The sequence below is a fragment of the Microtus ochrogaster genome, unplaced genomic scaffold (assembly GCF_000317375.1).
Source record: "Microtus ochrogaster isolate Prairie Vole_2 unplaced genomic scaffold, MicOch1.0 UNK63, whole genome shotgun sequence".
Classification (NCBI taxonomy): domain Eukaryota; kingdom Metazoa; phylum Chordata; class Mammalia; order Rodentia; family Cricetidae; genus Microtus; species Microtus ochrogaster.
In genome coordinates, this window is record NW_004949161.1 from 1489705 (window position 1) to 1500452 (window position 10748).

The following is a 10748-nucleotide window of genomic DNA, read 5'->3' on the forward strand; positions in this document are numbered from 1 at the left end:
TTGCTTTGTTTTTATCTCTCCTATTACTTACCTACTTTCAAAATGGCATTTATAGCTACAATAATATTATGACACAGGGTGTGTATATGACACCTGGTAGGAGACAAGCCTTGTTATGAAACTGTGCTTACATTAACCCTTTGAGTGTCTATTGCTAACCTTCTTATGCAGATGAACAGGGAAGCAAAGACAACATTGGGAATTATCTAAGGTCATATCATAAGGTGTCAGAGCTAAGGTTTGATCTTCAAATGTATAACTTCAAGTCTACATACCATTTGCCACTTCTCTAAACTATTCTCCAAGGAATAGAACTATAAACTTATTTTTTTTCTGCTAATGGATAATTCTTCATGATGAAATATCTGAGCCTACAATGGGATTTATTTTTAATTGTTTTATTAAACTATACATTTTTCTTTGCTGCCTTCCCTTTCTCTCTCTCCCTTTCTACCCTCTCCCATGTACTCCATGCTCCAAATTTACTCAAAAAGACCTTGTCTTTTCCTTCTTCCTATGTAGATCCATGTATCTCTTAGGGTCCTGTTTGTTGTCTAGGTTCTCTGGGATTGTGGACTGTAGGCAGGTTTTTCTTTGCTTTATGTCTAAAAGCCACTTTTGAGTAAGTTCATGTTATATTTATCTTTCTAGGTCTGGGTTACCTCATTCAATATATTTTTTCTAGATCCATCCATTTGCCTGCAAATTTCAAGATATCATTTTTTTTCTGCTGTGTAGTACTCCATTGTATAAATGTAACACATTTTCTTATCCATTTTTCAGTTGAGGGCCATCTAGGTTGTTTCCAGGTTCTGGCTATTATGAATAATGCTGCTATGAACATAGTTGATCACATATCCTTGTGATATGATTGAGCATCCTTTGGTTATATACCCAAAAGTGGTATTGTTGGGTCTTGAGGTAGATTAGATTGTTTCCTTATTTTCTGAGAAATTGCCATACTGATTTCCAAAGTGGTTGTACAAGTTTGCACTCCCACCAGCAATGGAGGAGTGTTCCTTTTACGCCACAACATCAGTGTTTTTTATCTTGGCCATTTGATGGGGGAGAGTCTTTTGTTTTGTGTTAATTTCATTGGTTAAATAAAAAGACTGCCTTGGCCCTTTAATAGCACATAAAATTAGGTAGGCGGAGTAAACAGAACAGAATGCTGGGAGAAAGAAGCTGAGTGAAGGAGTCGCCATGATTCTCCCACTCCAGACAGCCGCAGGTTAAGATCTTCCCTGGTAAGCCACCTCATGGGCTACACAGATTATTAGAAATAGGTTAGGTCAATATGTAAGAGCTAGCCAATAAGGGGCTGGAACTAATGTGCCAGGCAGTGTTTAAAAGAATACAGTTTCTGTGTAATTATTTCGGGGCATAAGCTAGCCGGGTGGCGTGATGCAGCCCAGCCCACCGCTCCTATTACAACAGCCATTCTTACAGGTGTAAGATGGAATCTCAGAGTTGTTTTGATTTGAATTTTTCTGATGACTAAGGATGTTGAGCATTTCTTTAACTGTCTTTTAGCCATTTGAGATTCATCTGTTGAGCATTCTCTGTTTAGGTCTGTACCACATTTTTATTGGGTTATTTGTTCTGTTGATATCAAGTTTCTTGAGTTTTTTGTATAATTTGTAGATCAATCCTCTGTCTAATATGTCCAATTTTACCAATCTATAGGTTAGTGTTTTGTCTTGTTGACCATGTCCTTTGCTTTACAGAAGCTTTTTGGTTAATTGTTTCTCTCAATGTCTGTGATACTGTGGTTATCTTTAGGAAGTGATCTCCTATGACAATGCTTTCAAGGATACTTCTTAATTTCTCTTCTATGAGGTTCAGTGTGGTTGATTTCATGTTGAAATCTTTAATCCATTTGAACTCGATTGTTGTGCCTGGCAATAAATAGACCTATTGGCATTCACCTACATATTGATATCCAGTTATGACAAGACCATTCGTTCAATATGCTTTCTTTTTTCCATTTTATATTTCTAGCTTCTTTGTAAAAGTCAGGTGTTCTTAGGTATGTGGGTTGATATTTGGGTCTTGACTTGATTTCATTGGTCCTTCTGTGTTTATGCCAATACTAATCTGTTTTCATTACTGTAGCTCTATAGTAGAGTTTGAAGTCAGGGATTGTGATACCTTCAGAAGTTCCTTTGTTGTACAGGATTGTTTTGGCTATCCTGAGTTTTTTGTTTTGTTTTGTTTTGTTTTGTTTTTGTTTCAAACCACCACATTCCAGGATTTCTATAGGAAAAACTTTCTTCCAAATCTCAAACCAAAATTACTTCTAAAGAATGTTAAAATCATGAAGTTGTATCACCCACATCCCACAGTAATTCCCATCTTATTTGCTTGTTGTATGAACAAATTTATTCATTAACATCAGACCTTAACTCTAATAACACCTATACACTTGAAACTCAGCCCTGTTTCATTTCAAGGGTAAATATGTCACATTTCCTACACTTAGTAGGCATTCAGTCTAGGTTATCAAGTCAGGGTGACCCCCTTCTAATTCTAACCAGTTCATCTGGGCCTAAACCCAGGAGTATGAGACAACCTCATACTAACCATACTTGAAAGATGAGATTCTGATAGCAAATGAAAGATGATTTTGTCGTAATGAGGTTTCATTATCATATTGTTAGGTTAGATGGCAATTCCAATAAAAAAAAATCCCTGCAGCATGTCCTAAATGGTTAATGATCCTCATCAAGCAATCTGTCCAATGTGAGAAGGATTTTGCTTGCAATCTGACAGCTGATCTATAATCAGGTTCTGCTTGGCTGCTATGCTGAATCCCTAACGACATCTCTCTATGGGGCTCAGTGAACACCCTATGGAGGGAAAAGCCCAAACCTTTTATTATATGCATCTCTAATTTCCCAGAAGCTTCTAAACAAAGTGGGGCATTCATATGCCTGCAGATGATTTTTGTCTGATTTAAGAGGCGTGCCTCCTCCACGGGCATCAAGGTTTTTACTTGGTAAGATTACAGGGCTAGCATACTCCTTATTTCTTTTCCTTCATGTATCGACAGACATTAATTTAACAACTATTATCTGAGAAACCAAGATTGAAAAGATAAACAGCATCATTTCTACCAATGCAAACTCCAACTTAATGTGAGATGAGGAGAGATTAAGTAGCAGGTTGTAATATAAGCTAGTTCCTGTGTTAGCAGGAAATGCAGAGGGATTGCAAAGGCATGTGGCATGAGTATCTATTGTTCATTTTCACAGGTTTTAAAATTATTACTAATGAATGTTGATAGTCCTTTATGTATTATAAGTGCTTTTGTCAAATATATTATTTGTCAATATCTATATATCTCCAGTCACCTCTGTCTCTCTGTCTCCCTCTTGATGCCTTAAAAATTAATTTTTAAAGAGAACTTAATTTTAGTGTAGGTCCATATTTCACTTTATTTTATTATGATTTGGGCTTGTGTCTGAAAAGCCTTTGCTTCACCCTAAGTAAGAGGAGTTTTCCCCTTTATTTTTCTCTTGAATTTTGTATTTACAGGTGCAGGAGGTCCTTCCGTTTATGTGTTGCTTTTATTGGTTAGTGCCTTGGCCTTTTGATAGGACAGAACTTAGGTTTGTGGGGAAAACAGAACTGAATGCTGGGAGGAAGAAGGGGAGAATCAGAGAAGCCATGGATCCTCCACCTGAGACAAACGCCAGTTAGAATCTCCAGTAAGCCACTGCCACATGGCAATTTACAGGTTAATGGAGATAGGTTAAACTAATATGTGAGAGTTAGGCAATAAGAAGTTAGAGCTAATGGCCAAGCAATGTTTTAATTAATACAGTTTCTGTGTGGTTATTTTGCTCAGTTTCATTAGAGGCCCTTGTTCTTTTAGTGACCCCTGTCCCTCTGGCTGTGAACACTCTTTCTGCCCTTTCTTCTATGGGGTTCCCTGAGCTCTGAGGAGAGGAATTTGTTGGTGACATCCCATTTACAGATGTGTCTTCCAAAGTGTCTGTTTGTCTGCCTGCCTGCCCCCATCATCTGTAAATACAGCAGAATATCATTAGAAGCCATTTTATCACTACCTTTTCTTTTACAGACCAGTATTATTAGTTTCATGCGAGGTCTCTGGGCTATATAACCTCTGGTGTCACGTATGAGTCCCATTTTTGTGGAGTGGGCCTTAAGTCATATCAGACATTGGCTGATTACTCCCACAAGTTAGTGCCACTATTGTCTTACCATATCTTGCAGGCAGGACATATTGTAGATTAAAGGTTTTGTGGCTAGGTTAGTATATGCATTTCTCTTTTAGTAGCCTGCAGAGTACCTTCTTTCTAGTACCAAAGACACTAGAAAATATGGGTGAAGTTTCTGTGTAGGCACCAGCGTATCTCTCCATGACTGTGTGAGCCAGGTTTGGGAAAATCAGCTACTGTCTTGGCAGCAGTCTAGATTGTTCGGTAATTTCTATGGGACTCCCTTGACCAATAACTCAATTGGATGTCACATAGTCCCATATTAGAAGCTTCATTTGGTGACAATAAATGGCCAGTTGGGACTCCATATGTCCCATCATTTGGAGACTTCATTAGGGCCACTTTTACATATTTTAGGAAGATTCCTATGCACTAAGTTTCTATACCACTCCTCTGATGCCCCTCAATTCTAGCTGTCTCTGCCAATATTCCTTCCTCCTCCCCATCTGATTCTTCATTTCTAGTTCTCTCTGCCTCCAATCAACCCATAAAATCTATTCTATTTCCCTCTGCAAGGGAGATCCATCTGTTCCCCTTAGTTTCCTTCCACTATACCAAACATCTATTGGTCTACGAATTATTATAGCCTGCTTATTATTTACTTAATGGCTAATATCCACATGTAAGTGAATACACATAATATTTATTTCTGGGTCTTGGGTACCTCACTTGGGAAGACTTTTTTTCTAGTTCTATCCATCTGTAAATTTCTTGTTGTTATTTTAACAGCTTAGTAATACTCCTTTATGTAAATGTACTACATTTTCTTTATTCATTCTTATGTTGAGGGACATCTAGCTTCTTTCCTACTTATGGCTATTGTGAGTAGAGCAGTAATAAACATGCTTGAGCAAGTGTCCTTGTGGTAGAGCAAAACATGTGGAGGTAGATTTATCTCCATCTTTCTGAAGAACTACACTGATTTTCCTAGTGGCTGTATTAGCACTCCCACCAACAATGAAGGCTTATTCCCCATATTCCAAGTTCTCACCATTATGAGCTATCACTGGTATATTTATCTTAGCCTTCTGACAGGTATAAGATGAAATGTCAAAATAGTTTTGATTTGCATTTCTCTGATAGCTGAGGATATTGAGCATTTCTGGTTTTCAGCCATTTGAGTTTCTTCTTTAGAATGTTCTCTATTTACATCTCTACCTAATTTTTAAATGGATTGTTTGGGTTTTTGATATATACTTTTTTTAGTTCTTCATATATTTTAGCTAATACTTCTCCATCAGATGTAGAGTTGGTGAAATTTTTACCCATTCTGTAGGCTGCTGCTTTGTCTGAATGATATTGTTCTTTTTTTAGAAGCTTTTCAGTTTCATAAGGACCCATTGAGTAATTGTTGATATAAGTATCTTTACTAACTGTATTCTTTTCAGAAAGTCAATTTTTATTTTAAAAACAGTGTGACTATGAGCTTGTAGATAGGTAGACATATAGATAGGCAGAGATTTAAATAGATAGATAAATTGTTAGATAGATGATAGATAGATAGATCCATTTACTTCTACATTGTTTAAAAACTATACTTTGTATACTGGATTGCTTTCACAGCTTTTTTGAAAGTTGAGAACTTAAGTTGGGATCAGATTTACCCTGACTCTTGATCTTTCTGTTTTTATACCACTATTATGCTGTGTTGACTTCTATAAACTTATGATAAGTCTCTAAATTAGGTAGTTCAAATCTTTTATACTGCTTTTCCAATTTTGGTTTTGGTGATTTTTGGTTATTACTTTGCCATCTGCAGATTAGAGTTGCCTCATTAATTCCCATAAAAAAATCAATGCTGAGTCTTATCTGGACATGTTGAATCTATTTATAAACTTAAGGGAAAACTGACATCCTCTCTAAATTGTACAGTTTTCTAATCTGAAATTATCACACATTGTTGGATGGCAAATTTTTCCTGAGGGGACAAACACATATCATCTCACCCCAGAAAGGAAACTTGGGACACACTGAAGTATAGATCACATCAAAGTCCAACTTGCTGAATCAACAATTTTTATTGGTGTTACTTACAACAATATGAGTGGGGGTTCTTACAGGAGCAGAAATATAGAGAGCTGAAACACCAAAACCCACTCCTTGTATTTCAGGCAGCTCAACAGGCTGGAAAGTGTCTTTACTTCTTCCAGGCAATTGGTCTGGTCTCTGCTGCCTTCAGTCTGTTTTAGTTTTGCCTTTAGGCAGCTCCTGGGAAAGAAAACTTGGCAAAAGAAAACTGCTTACCTCATGGTGGACAGAAAGCAGAGAGAAAACAAGAGAGGAAAGTCTGGAGAAAAGAGTACTCTTCAGATTCAGATTCCTTTTGAACCACTTCCTCCAATGAGCCCCCACCTCCTAATCAATGCATTGACTAGTCCTTTCATGGATTCATCCACAAATGGAGTCAGCACCCTTGAGATACAGCAACTCTTTAGCGGCACAATCTGTTGCATATCAAGACTTCAAACATGAGTCCTTTGGGAAGATATTTTACATCCAAACCATAGGAATCATATTAATTTTCAAATGTTTACAGTAAGACCATTGACATCATTAATTCAGTCTGCAAATATAATTCCTCTTCCCTGTGCTGACTTCCTATGGCTGCAGTAACATATTATTGCAAATGTAGTGTCTAACAGTAACAAACTCTCAACCATGGAGGTCAGCAGTTCAAAACGAATTTTCTGGGCCATCATCAAAATAAGAGCAAAACCAGCTCCAGGGAACAATTTTTTTCCTGTGTCAAAGTTCAGTTTCACAGGCTGTCAGCTCTTGTTTGCTCATGGCCACATTACTCCAATCTCTGCCTTCTTAGTCAAATCATCTTTTTATCTCTGGCTAACACTCTTGGAGACATTCATTAAAACCATTCGAGCTTCAGTACTTAGGTGATATCCTCATCTCAAGATCTTTAACTTATTTACATCTAAAGTCTCTTCTTTTTCCATGTAATGTTACACGTTTTCTTTTTTAATTTCATTTTTTATTTTTATTGAGCTCTACATTTTTCTCTGCTCCCCTCCCTGCCTCTCCACTCCCCTTCAACCCTCCTGCAAGGTCCTCATGCTCCCAATTTACTCAAGAGATCTTGGCTTTTTCTACTTCCCATGTAGATTAGATCCATGTATGTCTCTCTTAGGGTCCTCATTGTTGCCTAAGTTTTCTGGGATTGTGATTTGTGGGCTGGTTTTCATTGTTTTATGTTTAAAATCCACTGATGAGTGAGTTTATGTGATAATTGTCTTTCTGGGTCTGGGTTAGCTTACTCAAAATGATGTTGTCTAGCTCCATCCATTTTCCTGCAAAATTCAAGATGTCGTCATTTTTTTCTGCTGTGTAGTACTCCATTGTATAAATGTACCACATTTTCCTTATCCATTCTTTAGTCAAGGGGCATTTAGGTTGTTTCCAGGATCTGGCTATGACAAACAATGCTGCTATGAACATACTTGAACATATGTCCTTGTGGCATGATTGAGCATCCTTTGGATATGTACCCAAAAGTAATATTACTGGTTTTTGAGGAAGGTTGTTTTCTAATTTCCTGAGAAATCGCCACACTGACATCCAAAGGGCTTGTAGCAGCTTGCATTTCTACTAGCAATGGAGAAGTGTTCCCTTTACCCCACAACCTTTCCAGCATAAGTCATCATCAGTATTTTTTATCTTGGACATTCATACAGGTGTAAAATAGAATCTCAATGTTGTTTTCATTTACATTTCTCGGATAAATAAGAATGTTGAATATTTCCTTAAGTGGCTTTCAGCCATTTTAGATTCCTCTGTTGAGAGTTCTCTGTTTAGGTCTGTACTCCACTTTTTTTATTGGATTATTTGTTCTTTTGATGACTAATTTCTTGAGTTCTTTGTATATTTTGGAGATCAGACCTCTGTCTGATGTGGGGTTAGTAAAGATCTTTTCCCATTCTGTAAGCTGTTGTTTTGTCTTGTTGACCATGTCCTTTGCTTTACAGAAGCTTTTCAGTTTCAGGGGGTCTCATTTATTAATTGTTTCTCTCAGTGTCTGTACTGCTGGGTTATATTTAGGAAGTGGTATCCTGTGCCCATGCATTCAAGTGTTATTCCCACTTTCTTTTCTATAAGGTTCAGTGTGGCTGGCTTTATGTTGAGGTCTTTGATCCATTTGGACTTGAGCTTTGTGCATGGTGATAGATATCAGTTTATTTTTATTCTTCTACATGTTGATATCCAGTTATGCCAGCACCATTTGTTAAATATGCTTTCTTTTTTCCATCTGATATTTTGGGCTTCTTTGACAAAAATCAGGTGTTTAAAGGTGTGTGGATTAATATCTGGGTCTTCGAATATCTGTTCCTCCTGTCTGTTCTTATGCCAATACCAGGCTGTTTTCAGTACCATAGCTCTGTAGTAGAGTTTGAAGTCAGAGATTGTGATGCCTCCAGAAGTTTTTTTACTGTACAGGATTGCTATGGTTATCCTGGGTTTTTTACTTTTCCATATGAGGTTGTGTACAGTTTTTTTGAGGTTTGTGAAGAATTTTGCTGAGATTTTGATGGGCATTGTGTTGAATCTGTAGATTGCTTTTGGTAAGATTGCCAGGTTTATTATGTTAATTCTACCTACTGAAGATCATGGGAGATCTTTCCACTTTCTGGTGTCTTCTTCAATTTCTTTCTTCAAAGATTTAAAGTTTTTGTCATACAAGTTTTCCACTTGCTTTGTTAGAGTTACTCTGAGATATTCTATGCTATTTGCGGCTATTATGAAGGGTAATATTTTTCTGATTTCTTTCCCAGCCATTTTATCATCTGTGTACAGGAAGGCTACTGAGTTATTTTGAGTTAATCTTTTATCCTGATACATTATTGAAAGTGTTTGTGAGTTGTAGATGTTCCTTGGTAGAATTTTTGGGGTCATTTATGTAAATTATATCATCAGCAAATGGTGAAAGTTTGACTTCTTCTTTTCCGATTTGTATTCACCTACATCTCCTTTGATGTCTTATTGCTCTGGCTAGGATTTCAAGAACTATATTGAATAGATGTGGAGAGAGTGGACAACCTTGTCTTGTTCCTTATTTTAGTAGGATCACTGGGAATTTCTCTCCATTTAATTTGATGTTGGCTGTTGACTTGCTGTTTATTGCTTTTATTATGTTTTGGTATGTCCCTTGTATCCCTGCTCTTTCTAAGACCTCTATAATGAAGGGATGTTGTATTTTGTAGAAAGCTTTTTTGACATCTAATGAGATGATCATGTGGTTTTGTTTTTCTGTTTGTTTATATGGTGGATTACATTGACAGATTTTCTTATGTTGAACCATCCCTGCATCTTTGGGATGAAGCCAACTTGATCATGGTGGATGATGGTTCTGATGTGTTCTTGGTTTTGATTTGCCAGTATTTTATTGAGTATTTTTGCATCAATGTTCATGAGCGAGATTGGTCTGTAATTCTCTTTCTAAAGTTTACAACATGGACACTTTTTGAAAGGCCAATTTGGCCTATTGTGCTGAACAACACAACATATCTGTACACTTTGAGAGTTAGGACACAAACAGACTTAGTGGTCCATAATCATTTTTCTTTAAAGATGTATGCATATTTGCACATGTGTATGGATGTGTGCATGTGTGTTTGTGTGTGTGTGTGTGTGTGTGTGTAATCAGGTACTCACAGAGACCAGAAGAGGATGTCATATCCTCAGGAGCTGGGATTACAGGCATGATTTGAGTCATTTGATTTGGATGCGGGGAATTTAACTTGGGTACTATGGAATGCTATCAAATTCTCTCAAGTGCTGGACCAACTCTCCATTCTCTACAAAGTTCTACCTACCGCACTTCCTTTGCAAAAGATTGTTCTGAAAATGTTAACAGATAGATATAAGAGTTCATGTATCTATTCTTCATGCTTCATAACTCTTTTCTTATACTTCCTGCCTCACTGTTGGACATTTCTAGGCTAATTACTTTGCTCTGTCTTCCAGTATTTTAGCTGACTTCTCAGTTATTTTTATTCTGCTATTTATCTATTAATATATATATCTTATTTATATCTCATGTATATTCTAATTATCCTCTTTCTGAGTTTCAGAAATATAGCTCCAGTTCATAGAAGCCAGTTTCTTAACACCCTGGAGAAAATCTATTCTGTAATATGCTTTTTCTACACCATCAGTTAAGTTTATTTTCAAAGGATCTAATTTTTCTCATAACCCAGTTTGATGTTACTTTGAAGGTTTATTCTTTGTTCAAATAATTGATTTTTTTCATTTGTACTTAAAAGCTAGAATTAATAACATTAGAAGATAAAACACATTGTTTTAGAGCAAATACATCATTGCTTTCTTGTTTTTATTTATTTATTTATTAAAGATTTCTGTCTCTTCCCCGCCACCACCTCCCATTTCCTTCCCCCTCCCCCAATCAAGTCCCCCTCCCTCATCAACCCAAAGAGCAATCAGGGTTCCCTGCCCTGTGGGAAGTCCAAGGACCACCCACCTCCATCGAGGTCTAGG